Source organism: Chlorocebus sabaeus, chromosome X, assembly GCF_047675955.1.
Source record: "Chlorocebus sabaeus isolate Y175 chromosome X, mChlSab1.0.hap1, whole genome shotgun sequence".
In the NCBI taxonomy this organism is placed as follows: Eukaryota; Metazoa; Chordata; class Mammalia; order Primates; family Cercopithecidae; genus Chlorocebus; species Chlorocebus sabaeus.
The window spans coordinates 60,676,364-60,694,773 of NC_132933.1; the positions used below are offsets into that span (position 1 = coordinate 60,676,364).

Sequence of the window (18,410 nt, forward strand, 5' to 3'; positions counted from 1 at the left end):
GCATAATTAACAAGATCAAACCTATACTACTTACTCCATTGTCAGTGATGAAATAGGCTTGGGAGATAATGGAATCATGGATCTCATATGATCCAAATAATCATTTTATTTTTAAGAATATTAGTCAATAGTTAAGTTTTTCTAGTTGTTATTTGAAAATATGTTTCCATAAAATAAGCCACAAGTTTGGTTTGAACACTGCTTTGTCTCTGGTGTCACTCCTTTGTATTTGCAAAATAATTCTCCCTTTGCTGTAGTTGCACAATATGTCTGTTTAATTGATACATTTTAAACAAACCAAATGTCATTCAAGCAACAGATGGTTTCTGACTTGGATTAGATGTTAGAATAATTTTGTAGCATACAACGAAAGAGGAAAAACCTGGCATTGTCATTAATTACATAAACACTTGGATCAAAATATTTCTTGCTTAATGTTAGCAAAAAATGCAACAAAAAGCTGTGATGGTGAATAAATATCAGTTTTTAAATAATAATTACTAGAATGTATTCCTAATAAAATTGGAGAATGCACACATTGGCCAGTATGCCAGCAATTTCTTTAGTGTGTTGAGTTTATGGATAGTAGTAGCATGTTTGTTTTAGACCCATTCTTCTGTATATGAAACATGTTTATTTCATCTTTTTTACCTGGTATTCATCAGCACATGAAAAACAATTGCTACTTATGTAATATGTGTCACTTCCTGGAAATTAATATGAGATGAATAGACCAATGTTTCCTTTGAACTTTTCTTACATTTAAAAAAAAACTGAAGTTCTATAATCATCATAGATAATCAAATAATAAATTAAAATAGTTGCATCTTCCAGTAATAATATTCACCAATGTGGAAAATAGTAGCAAGCAACGTTGTGGTAAATATAGTTGTGGGTGGAGTCGTGGGGAGGAATTGTAATCAACTAATATCTGTAGTGTTGCTGTAGTCTTTTACTTGTGGATCTCTCTACACAGGTGTATTTCTTCTAAAAGCAGACTCTCCTCTACTTATTTTCCATACAAACAAAAATATCGCTACTTACTGTCTACCACACCCACATACTCCATAAGCACATACACACATACACACACATAGTATTAAAAATAACCTCAAAGTGACTGACAAGTTAAAGAATTTTTTTAAAAAAGATCATTATGCTATGGTCCCAGGAGTAAATTCATATGGCACTGTCCTTTTCATTCTTCTTAAAAAGGTATATACATATACTTTTTAATTATTTCTAAATTGAGGATGGGAATAGACACTAGTAGAAAGATATAGTCTCCAACTCTAAAACCCATAAATCAATCTTATATATTTACCTCCAATATATTATTTGAACTTTTTGTAACACTACTTTTGTTGCCTTTCATAATATTTGGGAATTAGATAAGGGCATGCAAATTTGGATAAAATCGATAGCTAGCTACTGCAACCAGTAGCTATCAAGTGGTTTTCAAAACATCAGCTACGTAGAAATCACCTAATTTGTTAATCATGCAAATGTCACAAGATCCTCGGGGTGTTGCTTCACCAGACAGAAACCTCTGTGGCCAATGGTGCCTTTGCTTGAGTTTTGCTAGGGCCCACTGGGCTTATTCCACCCACTCAGCTTGGCATGCTGCACTTGGGTCTTGCTACCAGCCCAGATCCCATGCCTGCCAAGAGCAAGTCAGATGCAGGGAGGAGAGGGGTGTGTGAGTGAGCAAGCACAGGTTCCGGCCACTGTGCATAACCAGGTATGCTGGCTGTGATGAAGTGGGCAGCTGCAGGTGCCAGCATGGGCGCTGGATCCCTGCAAGGCTGCAGCTGAACCAAGTGTACTGCAAGTGAATTGGGCACCAGGGAACATGGTGGCGCCTGGAAGCTTGGAGATGCCAGGAACCACAGAGCCCCAAAGAGGGTGTCACAGTCCTGACTCAAGGAGCTGCTAGGTCCAGACTCCCTGAGGGGCACAGCTCTTCTCTTCTTCTCTCTTTTCTCCTTCTCATCGCCCCCAACGTGGCAAGTTGGGGTGGGAGGGTGGTGTTTCAGTCCTGTTTGTGTTACAGCTCTTTCAGTCCTGCCATTTGGTGGGTCCTGAGTCCCGTGTCCAGGAAAAATGAGGTATACAGACAACTGGAGAGTGAGCAAGGTGAAGAGATGCTTTGTTGAGTGACAGTGCAGCTCTCAGAAGATCCAGAGTGGGTAGCTCCTATCAGCAGTTAGGTCATCCTGTTGTTTGCCCAATTCTGACTGAGTCCTGGGGTTTTTACGGGCTTGAGACAGGAGAAAGTTCATGTTGATTGGTCGATGGGCAGCCATGGGCAGGCCAGAAAAAGCACATATTCTCACTTTGGTCTGAGGAACTGGCCAACAGGCCCCCAGGCTTCAGGACTTCTTTGACAGAAAAGTGGGACTTCACCAGGGACCTGCCCCTTTCTGAGCAGAAGCCTGTATGCCTCCTGATGCTATCAATCATGTCAACCCTGGTGCCCACTATCAATCATGTCATCCATGGCACCCAGGCTGTTCATGCCAAAGGGCATCTTCAGGCCCATGCCCAGCTGACCTCAGCACTCCCTCTGCTTCCCTCCCTTGTTTGTGGGTGGCCAAAGTCTGGAGGGGGCTGAGGCAGCCATGGGCATGTCAGCACCACCAAATGCTCACACACATCCCACCAGGTTGCCACAGTGCCTAGACTTGACCTCAACTTTGCTCCAAAATTGGAGTGGGCAGCTGGAGAGCTGAGAGGCCAAGCAGCAGGAGCAGGCACTTTAAAGCCTGCTGGGGCAGGAGGGCTTCCCAGGTCCCCAAGAGCACAGGATGCTGGGAGCAGCAATCCTAGCTGGACCCCTGAAACTGCACCTCGGAGGGCGAGGCTCTCACTCCTCTAACTCAGAAGGGGGCGGGGCTCCCACCTGCTCCTGATTCCCACAGGCTCCATGGAGCATGCAACCCTGGTCACACCTCCCCCACTGCAGCTGGTGTCGTGGCAGTGGCCACTCCAGACAGCCACGGCTGCCATCACAAGTTCCTAGGTTTCAAAATTCAAATATTCTGTTCGTTTTAGTAAGTCTGAAGTAAGATTCAGATTATTTAAGCCGTATGGTCTACGGTAGAGTGAATGTTTCTGTCACTCTAAAATTAATATGTTAAAACATAATTACTAACATGATGGCATCTAGAAGTTGGCCTTTGGGAGGTGCTTAGGTCATGAGGGCGGATCCCTCATGAATCAGAATAGTGCCCTTATATAAGTGACTTCAAAGACCTCTTACTCCTTCTGCCATGTGAGTACACAGTGAAAAGATGCCTCCTTGTCTATGAACAAGAAAGTAAGCCTCCACCAGACAGTGAATTTGCCTACAGCTTGAACTAGGACTTCTCAGCCTCCAGAACTCCGAGAAATAAGAGTTTCTTATTATGTTGTTATGTTGTTTATGTTGTTTATAAGCCACCTAGTTAATAGCATTTTGTTATAGCAACCTGAACAGATTAAGACACGGTTCTTTGACAATTTCAGAAACATATATATTTATATGTATGTATGAGAGAAAACTGGAAATGCTGATTAAGTTTTCTAAATATGTTTATAATAGACTCTTTTTTTTGGCATTTTAATATGAATGACCATATTAGAGAAATGAAATTCTAATGTGTCAGACTGTACTCTAATTAGAACAATTTTAGAATATGATTATTTCATAATTTTTATTCTATAGACATCTCTTTTTGTCACAATATTATATTTAATCACATCTCTTACCCTGACACTCACTAAAGGACCATTAAACAAGACAACTTCCAGTGAATCTATAAAATAAAAACTCACAAACTGAAATCATTATTTTTCCTAAAAATCAAAAATAAATCTACACAAAAATATCTTTTTAAATTTATAATATTAATCATTCTAAGGCATTTAAAATCATTATGGACAACATTTCTGGGATTTTTATTGCCCGTATACTCTCTTTGTAGATAAAAAATACATTGTATTGATCAAAGAAATCATGATTACAATTTGTTATCTATTGAATAATTAAGTTCTATAACAATTAAAAGTCATAGGGTTATTTTAAAAATAAGAGACTAATTCTGAAACATGAATATATTCACTTGGCAAAATTGATGAACTATCTTTGGAGATATATATATATATATATATATATATAAAATTTTATATTTTCAAGCCACTACATCCATTACCTACACAGTTTAATCAGTTCACTTTTAATTCACTTTAATTAGTTGCTATTACTAGAATTATTTTGCATTCAGGATATGTTCCTGCTCACTTTTGATAAATGATACATATGATCTAGTTATGATATTATTAACACAGAGATGGCCATAGTATAATATAATGAAAAAATGTGGGATGGGAGAGCTTCACAGATATGAAATTATCTGTGGATAATTTGATCATACTAGCGTGATGCTGTTCTGAAGAAAAACTACGACAATTGCAATGGTACTATAAGGATTAAAATAAATCAGTAAAAATACTTTTTTCATATTATATGCATGTGTGAATAAAGGAATCACATATTTTCTATTTAATAAGAATTGATTGTTGTTTGGTACAGCCTTCTTAATACAAAATTTTGCTTTTATTTACAATGAAGACAAGTTGGATCATAGGACTGTTAAAATTAGAGCTATGAATCTCACGGCATTGAAGAAAAAATGTTGCTAAAAGAGACTTGTGTTTATGAGCTCTATAAGCTGCAATGCTGGGGCACCTTCATTCATAATAAATAGTCCCAACTAAATATAATTACTCTAGGTTCAACACTGAGTTCAACTAATGTTAAATGCAAAGAGTCTTCCAAAAGTTCTGATTTCCGAAGTGCGTTCAATGGTTTATTTAAGGTATACAAATTGAAAAGATTACATTCTACAAGATACAGCAGGTCGTATTTTACAATTTTAAAAGAGTAGTGTTATCTCTAGCTCTCAGAAGTTCCTATTAAATTTCAAAATGATACCTTTCTGTCCTTTCCTCTTACAACTTGACAATTCTTCAATAAGTAACTAACACATAGAATCTACATAACTGTACCTGACAATTATATAGAATATTCCCTTGGATGTCTGAAATGTTTTTAGTATTACTGATTCCCAACATTACTGGAAAATTATCTGTTTTTAAAAAAATTTTTGAACTTGTTTCCAAATCTTAATGTAAATCACAAGTGACTCATTAGTAACTGACATAAAGGGTTAGGAGTTAGAACTGGGGTACTTTGAAAACTGCCAATAGCTAATAATGTTTACATTTAAAGGATGTTAAGTTAAACATATTGGAACATTGAGTTATTGCAACAAATAAGTACAGGATTTATTTATTTATTTATTTATTTATTTATTTATTTATTTTTACAAAATTGATACTAAAAAGAGGAAGAACCAAGTGCTATTTATTTTACCTACAGAAAGAGTAGCACACTCCTAACATTTGCTTCTGTTTTGACATCAGCCTTTGAAATAAGTTTTACTAATCTAGACTTCACCTTCACTTAGTGATCACAGACAATCAGGCAGCTTAAAATCCTAATAGAAATATGGCACAAAGAATTAATTTAGCTCTATTGTTCAAAGATGAATTTGCTGTATATTAGTGCTGCTAGTTTTTTTGTTGTTGTTGTTCAATAGCTTCGTGAAAATGCAAATCTTCAAATCTCTTCAGTGTGTTTGTTAAATTTGGTTAGTTTTCATGCTCCTCTAAAATTGCTTATTTATGAATCTATTAACATTTTGTTGCGGTAATGAAGCAAAAGCAAAATAATTACATCACTTTGAGAAAATAACACAAGTAACTCGATGTTAAGAAAGTAAACTCTAAGTTGGAAACTGGTCATAAGAGATGGGATAAATGCAAATTAAAGACAATTGCTCATCCCACAATTGATTTTTTAAAACAAATTTGACATGTCAGTTTGTGGTACATTTTATGAAATAGATTTTTCTCTGATCCAAATAACAGCAAAATATGATGTACACATTTAAAAATATTATCTCAGATCTAATAGGGGAAAGAAGAGCAAAAAGAATATATCTTGATGGTAGGAAGAATACACACACACATGCACATGCATTCACATATGCACAAGGTTTTCGAAAGTCTAAGCACATCAATATTTCTTAATTTCTTTCTCCGGTTATTTAAAAAAATTGCCTTTAACAAACAAAACAAGGCCAGGCGCGGTGGCTCATGCCTATAATCCTAGCACTTTGGGAGGCTGAAGAGGGTGGATCACAAGGTCAGGAGTTTGAGACCAGCCTGGCCAAGATGGTGAAACCCTGTCTTTACTAAAAATACAAAAATTAGGTGGGTGTGGTGGCTGGTGCCTGTAATCCCAGCTACTTGGGAGGCCGTGGCAGGGAACTGCTTGAACCCGGGAGGCAGAGACTGCAGTGAGCCGAGATTGTGCTACTGCCCTCCAGCCTGGGTGACAGAGTGAGACTCTGTCTCAAAAACAAACAAACAAAAAATCAAAAGTCATGTAAACAGGTAAACACTTTAAATATGCAATAATCTTTAACTAGATACAACTACAAATATTTTTAGTGTAATAATTGAAAATACATATAAACATAAACTAATACTTAAAAACATAAATGAATGGAATGATTAAAAAGTAAGTGAGGTAAACCCTTAACAATTTGCATGTTTAATTTTATATTTAATAATCCCAAATATTTAGGATAAACTTTCATTTTTCAATTGCACATTTTAAAAATTTTGCCATGTCAATGGCAATTCACATTATGAATTCACATCTAAGAATTCACATCTATGTTTGCTTACCCATATATTCATATAATATTAACAAAAATCACTGATTTATTTCACACCAATAATTTCAAGATAGTTATTAATAATTCAATTTGATAAGCCTTTGAACATTTTCATAAATTTTATACACAATTTAAATATGGATAAACAAGATCTGAATTACATTTCACACATGGTGATATGGATTATCATTTTAAAACCTGGCTCAATTAATTTCCAAAGACATTTGTTAAATGGCAGCAGTGTAACATTTGTTAAATGTTGCTTATTACACTTGAACGCATCTCAGATCCAGAGGATCTTTCTATTATTTTCAACTGAACCGACAAAAAGCTCATGTTCCAGAAGAATCGTTCTTCAGTCAAACAAATATAATCAATTATCACACCAGAAATGTAGCATATTGTGAAGCTTCCACATCTAATATTCATTTGTTAGGAGGAAAAAAAAAAAAAGACTTTTCATTGATATTCTAAAGTATTGGTAAAGGTCCTCCTGACTATTACCATGCTAAGTGCAAATATCTGGAGACAAAGAGTGAGCACTCTCTGGGAGACAGTGGATAAATCGTCTTTGGATAAAAGAGAAATGGTAAGATAACAAACTCGTACTGTGGAAACTTGAAACAGTATTCCATGGTGGAAAAGATAAAATGTGAGTTATACATAATTCAACTGAAAATAATCTTCAGAAATTTAAAATTTCATAAATGTTTTTTAAAGGGTTGCATTATTGATTTTTAAAATTCACGTAATAAAAAAAGAAATGACCAGGAAAATATACAGCTCCATGATTCATTTCTGAAGAAAAAAAATGACAAATATAAAACTGAGGTTTTGAAAATGCAATAAAAGCAACATAAAGGCTATAGGAAACCATGGAAGTTATAAACAGTCACTTCATTAAATAAAATTATATGTAAAAACTTCAAAACAATCTCGTAGGAACATGTATCTTTGATCTTTAAAATGTCTCATTTTGTAGTGCAACATCTACAAACAAGCAAATTATTATTTTTTTAATTGCCACAGGAGTTGTGGTGCAAAACTGGTTATTGGAATAGGATGAGTGCTGTGAAGTCTTAGAAAAATAGGATACAATTTCATTTAGATGAAGGAAAGTAAATGAATACAGTTCACTTGTTTGAACACTGCCTTCTGTTTAAAACATCAGTTGATTCAGTAAAGCATTACTCTTTAGTTTTACACTAAAATATATAGGCACATTTCTAAGGATCAAATCTAATTATCTTTCTGATATAATTACTTGATTATTAATGAGCTGTTTAAAAAAATCTAAGTGATTAATACCTCAGGCTCATTCAGGAAAAGCCTACTTCCTAATTTCTCTCAGAGATTTTAAGATTCAGAAGCATCCTTTTAAGAGTTATATTCTGCTCTTTTCTTACTTTGAAATCTAATGCAGTGAAGGATTTTAAAACACATCATTCCAAAATATGCTCTTTGGCATAAGAATTATTTTGAGCTAAAGGCATTTGAAAAACAGCAGGTGCAAGAAGTTCACTCTGACCTTCATTCTGTTTCTTAACAGCAGGACATGAAATTCCCATGTGAAAGATATCCTCTTTGTACTGGAAGGCAAGAAACCTTGTCTTCAAGGACAGAAAATTGAGACTGAGGGAAATTTGTACAAACTTTGTTAAACCAACCTTATCTTGTTAGTCACAACTTTATCCAATTAACTCCTCTAGCTCAAACCCCTTTGCCTTGTTACATTTTCACAATTTACTACATTTTGTCCAATACAGCATGTAAGTTTTCAACTCTGACTGTGTCTTTAGGTCTTCATTTCCTTATTTATGAAGACTCTCATTCCATGTAAAACTTGTATTGAATAAATATGTATACATTTCTTCTATTGACCTGTCTCGTGTCAGTTTAATTCCCATATCCAGCTGAAAAACCCTAAGAGTAGGGGCAAAAGTTTGCCTTCCTTTTAGCAGTCTCTGAAACATATTTTTATCTCCTAGTATCAATGTACGAATATATGATTATTTTTAAACATTTGAAAATTCATTTGATTGACATACCAACTTGAGTCAGATGATTCAATCTAGTTAATAGTCACTTATGGTGTAACATTTTTTAAATTGTATAATCAAATCTAAGTGCTGGGCCTTTTTACCCTGCTATGTCTCTTCAGTTTAGCTGAAAATAAATGCTCTATTAATAATATAGTTTTTGATGATCTATCAATGATACATGCTTAAAATTAGTGGTTTTCAAACTTCAGACAAATATAATGTAACAATTGATAAGCTAATTATTAAATACTTATAACGCATTGCTACCTCATTTAAAATACATTGTATAAATAAGACACTGGGGACGGGGCAGTGACTGTGGGGATCGGGTGCCCGAGGCCACTGTGGCTGCTGCTGCTGCCTCTCCTGCTCCTGACGCTGTGGCTGTTGTTATGGGAGCTGGAACCTCCACCATGACCGTTTATCTCACACACAACAAAGGCCCTAGAACTTCCAGGATCACATAGTTCCGGTCTAGCTGCGGGGAGAAGACGGCAAGGCCTGACGAGGGGAGGGGAAGGAGACAGGCACCCGCTCGGTACCCGCCAGCTCCACGTCGCGTCTCTGAGTGCTCTCGCCACTTGAAGAAGTCAATTTTTAAATTGTATTAGTTAAGCTCACTTTAAAACATGTTCTTCAAAACAGGGTAAAATTGAGAGTTAGATTATTGTCCTGTATCTATCAAAGAGAAGTAACAGGAGTTGCTTATCACCAAAAAAAAATAGCATATTGCCTCCCTTAAGAATCTTTTATTTTCCTTCATCATGTTTATCAGCACACTTTTGTGATGCCTCTGAAAGGAGATTCTGATATTGATAGTCATGAATTCCTGGCTACACTACATGGATTCTGGCTTTAATTTCTTTTTCAATTAGCATTGAGCTTAGGAGAAAGGTAGTTTATTTAGCTAGTTATCTGTTGCTAGAAATCATACTAAATAAATAAAATAGACATATAATACATTTCTTACATTATAAAGAAAATTCAAATATCATCTGTATATCATAATATAATTATGGTAATTTCATTCATAGATCCTCTGTTTGCACTGTGATCCAAATCTGTCTTCCTTATATATGCAAAAGTACCTAAACCCTTATTACCCCAAAGCCATCAAATCACCCACCCCCAAGTGGCACTGCTATTCCCACCTACACTTCTCTAGTTTATGCACAGCACATAAACATGTTCTAATACACTATATCACTTACTGATTTATTATGCTTATTGTCTATCTTCATGAGAGCAGAAACTTTCCTCTGTCTTGTTCACTGTGATATACTCAGTACCTTGAACAATACCAAGAATGTAATGGTTAAAAGTCAATAAATATCTGTTGAATTAAAAGTACACTAATGAATTTTTGAGGACTCACATTTGCAAAAGACAGTACCATAATACCTGAGTTAAGTGAGATGTCTGAGGAATATAATATTTTAATGAACAAACTCTTCTAGCTAAATAATGGAAACAAATTTAAAAGGTAGCATCCTCTTTTCCTACTTAAATCACTTCAAGAGAAATGAACATATGGATAGAAATGCCAGATGGACAACTGGAAATTATTTTCTGAATCTCATTAGAAAAGTCACCTATACTCTAAAAGGTCAGTTGCAATTCGTGGTGCATATGAGAAGAAAGAGTTTTTAAAAAATATAATATGGTTGTAATAGTAAGTCCTGACTATGAGCAATTACTTAAAATTTAAATGGATTAAACACCTTAATGATAAGACATTACATTGGCATAGTGAATGAATAACCAGGAACTAAATATGTACTGTCTACAATAGACTCATGTTAGAAGTAAGAACACAAATAGGTTGAAGGATAAAAGGTGAAAACAGATAGTCCATGCAAATAGTGGCCAAAACAAAGCAATGATAGCTATGCTAATAGTAAGCAAATAGATTTTACCCCCAAAAATGTTACAAGACACAAAAAAGGACAATATGTATTGGTAAATGTCTATTCACCAGAAATATATAATTATTAGCATACATGCACTACATATCAGAGCTTCTAAATATATGAAGCCAACATTAAGAGAATTGAAAGGAGACAGTACTACAAAAATAGTAGGAGACTTCAATATTTCATTGTCAATAATGGCTAGAAGAACCAGAAAGATGATCAGTAAGAAAATATAGATCTTCAACAACACTATAGACCAATTGGATCTAACAAACAGAGAAGAATCAGGTAGATATAATAAAAAATGATAAAGGGAATAGCACCACTGATCCCACAGAAATACAAAGTACCATCAGAGAATACTATAAACACGTCTTTGCAAGTAAACTAGAAAATCTAGAAGAAATGGATAAATTACTGGACACATACACCCTCCCAAGACTAAACCAGGAAGAAGTCAAATCCCTGAGTAGAACAAAAGTTCTGAAATTCAGACAGTAATTAACAGCCTATAAACTCAAAATAATAATAATAATAATCCCAGAACCAGATGGATTCATGGCCGAATTCTCCCAGAGGTACAAAACGGAACTACTACCATTCCTTCTGAAACTATTGCAAGCAATAGTAAAAGAGGGACTCCTCCCTAACTCATTTTATGGGGCCAACATTATCCTGATACCAAAACCTGGCAGAGGCACAACAAAAAAAGAAAATTTCAGGCCAATATCCCTGATGAACGTCCATGCGAAAATCCTCAATAAAATACTAGAAAACCAAATCCAGCAACACATCAAAAAGCTTATCCACCATGATCAAGTCAGCTTCATCCCTGGGATGTAGGGCTGGTTCAACATATGCAAATCAATAAAGGTGATCCGTCACATAAACAGAACCAATGACAAAAACCACATGATTGCATCAATAGATGCAGAAAGGCCTTTGATAAAATTCAACATCCCTTCATGCTAAAAATCCTTAATAAACTAGGTATTGATTGAATATATCTCAAAATAATAAGAGCTACAGCCTAATGATATCATAGCCATTGTAACATCGTAGCACAATGCATTACTCATGTGTTTGTGGCAATCCTGGCATAAACAAACCTACTGGCCAGGTGTGGTGGCTCACACCTGTAATCCCAGCACTTTGGAAGGAAGACTGAGAAAGGATGATTGCTTGAGTCCAGGAGTTCCAGACCAGCCAGGGCAACATGGTGAGACCCTGTCTTTACTTAAAAAAAAAAAAAACAATACAACAACAACAGCAAAAACCTACTGCACTGCCAGTGGTATAAAACTATATAGCACGTACAATTATGTACAGTACATAATACTTGATAATGATAATAAACAACTATGTTATTAGTTTATATATTTTCTATACTATACCTTTAATTGTTATTTTAGAGTATATTCCTTCTACTTATTAAAAAAAAAGAAGTTAATTGCAAAACAGCCTCAAGCAGGCATTTCAAGAGGTATTTCAAAAGAAGACATTGTTATCATAGGAGAAGACAGCTCTGTGCATGTTACTGTTTCTACACACCATTATCCCTAGTGAAAATCCACAACAAAATACTATCAAACAGAATTCAACAATATATTAAACAGGTTATACACCAATACTGAGTAGTAATTATTCTGAGAAGAAATGCAAAGACAGTTCAACATACAAAAATCAGTGACTGTACTATACCACCTAACAGAATGAAGGAAAAAACATACCTCATCATATCAATGGATGAAGAAAAACATTTGACAAATTTCAACACTGTTTTATGATTTAAAAAAATTAACCCAAGTACAAATATAAGGAAACTATTTTAACATTACATCATATATGAAAATCCTGCAGCTAATATCATATTCAATGGTGACTGTCTGTAAGATTTCCCTCTGAGATCAGGAATAAGATAAGGATAACTGCTTCTACCACTTGTATTCAATATACTACTAGAAGTACTAGCCAGAGCAATGAGGTAAGAAAAAAGAGTGAAAGTCATCTAAATTGGAAAGGAAGAAGTAAAATTATCTCTGTTTTTAGATGGCATGATCTTAGATGTATAAAATCCTAAAGATTCTAAAAAAAAAAACAAACAAACAAAAAAAAAACTTGTTAGAACTAATAAGTAAAATCAGCAGAGTTGCAGGATACAAAATCAGCACCTAAAAATCAGTTAGGTTTCTAAACACTAACAATGAACAATGTGAAAATAAAATTAGGAAAACGTTTCTGTTTACAATAGTATCAAAACAAGAATATTTGTATGTATAAACTTAACCAAGGAGGGGAAAGGCATACACTGAAAACTACAAAATTTTGCTGAAACAGATAAAAGAAGACACAAATAAGTAGAAAGCTATTTTGTGTTCATGGATTAGAATACTTAATATTGTGCATGTTTCAACACTTCCCAAAGAGATCTACATATTTAGTGTAATATCTATCAAAATCTAAAAGGTGTTTTTTAGAGAAATGGAAAAATCCATCCAAAAAACATATGGAATTTCAAGAGACCTGCAATAATGGAAACAATCTTGAAAAGAAGAATAAAGTAAAAAGTCTCACACTTAGTTACTTGTAAACTTACTACAAATCTACAATAATCAAAGTGGTATGGTACTAGAATAAAGACAGATAAATAGACCAAAAAAATTGATTAGAGAACCTAAAAATAAAGGTTCACATGATAGAGAACCTAACAATAAAGGCTCAAATGATTTTTATCAAGAGTGACAAAACCATTTAATCACAAAAGAACAGTCTTTTCAACCAATGATATTGGAAACCTCGATACTCACATGCAAATGAATGAAGGTAGACCCTTTCCTTACAACACATACAGAAAAACTCAAAATGCATCAATAACATAAATGTAGGACCTAAAAATATAAAATTATTAGAAGAAAACAGAGAGAAAAAAACTTCATGACATTGGGTTTGGCAATGAGTTCTTAGAAATAATGACAAAAATATAGAAATAAAAGAAAAAAAACTGATACATTTGACTACACAAAATTTTAAACTTTCATGAGTCAAAAAACACAATCATCAGAATGAAAATGCAACTTACAGAGTGGAAGAAATATTTTCAAATCCTACATCTGATATAGGGTTAATATCCAAAGCATCTAAAGAACTCATACAACTCAACATCAAAAATAATAAATAAGTAAATAAATAACTCCTTTAAAAATGGGCAAAAGACTTCAATAGACATTTTCCAAGGAAGATGAACATATGACCAATATGCACATGGAAAGATACTCAGCATAACTAATAATTAGGGAAAAACAAAACTATATTGAGATATCACTTCACACCCATTAGAATGGCTACTATCAAAACATAAAATAACAAAAGTTGATGAGGATGTGGAGAAAGTGAAATCCTGTACACCGTTGGTAGAAATATAAAATGGTATAGCCTCAATAGAAAACAGTGTAGCGATTTCTCAAATAATTAAAAGTAGAATTACCATGTGATCCAGAAATTCTACATCTAGATATGAACACACAGAAGCAGGATCTCTAAGATTCATGTGTATTTCCATGTTCACAGCAGGAATTTTCAGAATAGACAAAGGTAAAAGCCACCCAAATGTCCATTGGTGGATAGGTGGATAAAGGAAACGTGGTATACACTTTAAAAAGGAAGGTATTTTTGACACATGCTACAATGTGGATGTACCTTGAGAATATTACCCTAAGTTGAATAACCCAGTTACAAAAAGACAAACAGTACATGAGTCCACTTATATACGGTAACAAGAGTAGTCAAATTAATACAAACATAAAGTAAAATGGTGCTTGTTAGGGACTTGGGTACGAGGAGGAATGGGGCATCATTGTTTCATGGGTAAAGAGTTTCACTTTTGTAACATGAAAACAGCTCTGGAGATGGATGATGGTGATGGCTGCAAAACAATGTGATGTACTTAACGTCATTGAACTGTATACTTAAAAACTACTACAGCGGTAAGTTTTACGTTATCTGTATTTCACAACAAATCTTTTAAAAGCTAACAGTGGCATATTACAAGTTATCAGAGAGAAGAGAGCATTTGTAAAATGGGGATAGTAAAAAAGCAAAACAAAACAAAATCTAATAAATCAGGGATTTTCAAAAAGCTATGGACTGAGAAATGTCATTTGAGTTTGGTCATCACTGGTTTTCTTTAAGGATATAAAATTGGAAAAGATAATTAAAAGTTGCAGACGTTAAAGAGCTGATGTGTTATGACAGCAGTTATACAATTCTCTTTTAAACAGTTTGGTAGGAAAAGGAAGTGAAGAGGTTTAGCAAATGTCTGAATAAAAAGTAGGGTTTAGGATGTTTAGAATTGTTTGTCTTTTAAAATAATAAAGACCTGATCATGTGGAGAGATATAGGAAGACCAAATAGAGAAATAATTTAAAGATGCACGCAGGGGGAACTGAAAGGAGAGATATGCTTCTTTCTCAAAGACAGTAACCAAAATAAGGACAGTGAAAGCAAAGATTCAGAAATATTCTGAAAAGTACAGACAAGAGAAGGTGAAAAAAAAAAAACTGTTTTAATTATCTTAATCTCCTAAATAAATAGTAGTTGAGATAATATCTGGCAAATTGTAAGTGACATAAGATGGGACTAATAGTTTCAAATGAATAAAGTAAATAAATAAATCAGCTTCTTCAGATAATGTGTTAAGAAATAATAAGAGATTTAATTTTTTAAAAAAAAGTACTGCCCAGATGTGCCAAGAGCCCTGATACCGTTAAAAGTATGAATTTGCAGTGGCCCAACACGCCATTTTAAGAAATATATTTTCCAGCAGTTTTGGAGATCTGGGAGCCAAACAGCAAAATATTGACTTTTTATTGATTTTTTTTTTTTTTTCTCGGTTTTAAAATGACACCTTAGTGAGCGAATAAATACCTGCAGTGCCCAGAATAGTGCCTGGAGCATATAGACACTAAGTACATTCAGTTGTATGCAATGTCTTTTTAAATACACATGATGTAGTAAAAGATTACTTTGACAAAAAAGCTAAATGAGCAGTTTTTGATGATATCTAGAAAACTTACCAATGAACGGAAGAAATGCATTTCTACTCCAGAGATCTAAAACATTGTTTTGAGTTGGCTGATCTCCAATATTTTCCCTGCAATATTTTAAAGAATCCCCACATATTATGATTGATCATTTGAGTTATGCATATCAAATTTAGATAGGACCAATTTCGAGAAAATAATGTTCTATTTATTTATCTCCTGTGCAATATACGTCACAAATTCAAAATTTTGAGCATTAAAATGTTCCAGTGTTTCAAATGCTGTAGAAACAGAAATGATGCTATCACCCTAAAATGATTTTTAAATGTAAGGGAACAGCAACATCAGAAAAGCAAGAAATAAAGCTATATTTCACTTTTACAAAGTATAAAGTACTGTATACAAAGTATAAAGTACAGTACAGGTACTTCTTAAAAAAGGAAATAATAGGAATTAATAGGTTTTAAATGTTATAAGCTTTGTAAAACTTACACTTCAGATCTTTTATATTCAGATAATTCATTTAAAAAATAATTGCCTAAAGCGAGAAAATAAAGATGCCAGCAATAAAACTTGATAGAGAGATTAATTTATGTTTAGTCAGATAGATTTGTTTGCTGTTACAGACAACTCATTTGAAAAGGCATATTAAATAAGTACCTAGTTGGTACAAGGCATTGAGGAGGACTAAAATTACTACTATTTTAATGGGTCAATATTGTGTTTTAAGAAACATTTATAAAGTTAACAGAAGCATCAAATGCTTTCTACCCACAATAGAATAAACTACCTATAGTATTCTGTCTTACATGATGCTCTTAGGTAATAGTGGTGTTTGCTTGCTAGAGTAAGATCTAGTTACTATGTACATAACCTAAAATGCAGTGATGAAGAGATAGATATCATATGCTTGCAGCTGCTGAATTATACATACTTTAGTTTATTTCTAGCACTGTATATCTTAAATGGCAGAGCCAAACAAATCTATTGTGTCACAAAATAAATCAGATATTAGGTCAGCTGAAAACACTGGTTTTTGATTCACTGAATTTTATCATAGAGACATGAACTTTGCTTTAAACTAAAGTTTAAATTCCACTAGTTTGCTTTTATCATACTGTGTAAGAAATTAAATACAACAATCCAAGCTGTCCGTTGTGTGTATGTACCAAAGGATACATTTACCCTTAATTGTGAGAAATCTATTTAGATGTTTTAAGCTAATGTAGTACCTTATAGACTTTTCATTACAGTCAGTTCTCACAGTGCTTTTTCTTTCCTTCTGATCAATAAGTTTAAATAATGAGATGCCAAATTTTACTGTATTAGTGGTCATCAAAAATAGCCAATCACTTCTGCACAGTCCAAAAGATGAAGATAACTCGCACACAAAAGAACGCATGTTTATCCTCCTCCATTCCCAAACAAATCAAGTTGAATATATATATTTTTTCTAACAGAAGGCAGTTTGGCACAAAAATAAATAAATAAATAAATAAAATTAGATGAAAAAAATTGTGACACTCAATGTGTCACAATTAATTTACAAGGAAAGTGTACACTATAGATACTGCCTTCTGATGACAGCTTTTCACAAGAATCAGACTGTGAGGCTGAAGGACTGCAGATTAGTGAGAACTGATGAAACCATAAATGTCCTTGCCTTATTAAGATTATACAGCCTCAAATAGAACCTTCCTATAAGCAGGTTTCTTATGAGAAGAATTTATAATAAATAAATATGAGAACCTATAGATCTCAAATTCTAGTTGCTAAAAGAAAATAAAAGAAACGAACAGAGGTGGAATAAAATATTATTCTGTTTGTCCAAGATCACATTTTTGTCTCCATTTGTGAGCATGATAGGTAGAGGAGTTTTTCTTGTCTGTGAATACCCAGGTTGTGTCACTGGTAACTTTAGCACTAGGAGAAATAGTTATTCCAGTCACAGTATAAACCATGGGTTATTATGGACAAAGAAATATGTAATAATCAAATTTCTAGGATAGCACAAAGTCTAGCAAAGCAAAAAAAAAAAAAATCAAAAAAACTTACCAGAAATATTATAACAATTTTCAAAAAAGTCTAAAAATTATCAATCTAGGACCTAAAAGGATCTGACAATAGCCAAAAATATAGATTCTACATTAGATGAATGCACAGATTTGATATCTTTGTGTTTTCGGTAACAGGAGTTTTATTCTCTTTTCACCATTATGTGTGTGGCACATAATAGGCACTCAAGATTATTCATTGATGACATGGATAAATGTGTAAAATAAAAGTCTCTAGAATCTCTACTCCATGACATCAATGACCATCTCTATCTAATGATTATTTACCTTTAGCCCAGTTAGATGTCTCTTCTGAGATTTAGACCTATAATTTTCTCAATTATGGAATCCATTCCAGATCTACAACTGTTTGCTCATGGACATTTTAAAATCAACATATCCAAAACAAAAGTCCATATGGCCCTTCCATCAGTCTTCTGCACTTTCTGTTTTTCATTTCTTGTGGTTCCTTGGCTTTGGTCCCATAGACATCACCAATTATTGTCCATTCTACATCCTAAATATGCCCCAAATTTCTTCCTTTCTCCATCCTGCATGCCTCTGGCTTTATTCC

The 18,410-nt window shown here is 33.9% G+C and overlaps 1 protein-coding gene across 3 annotated transcripts in view; it reads right to left on the reverse strand.

Moving 5' to 3' along the window:
• PCDH11X (protocadherin 11 X-linked) overlaps nt 1-18,410 on the reverse strand; it is a 790,323-nt gene that overhangs the window by 228,224 nt on the left and 543,689 nt on the right. The window lies entirely within an intron of this gene.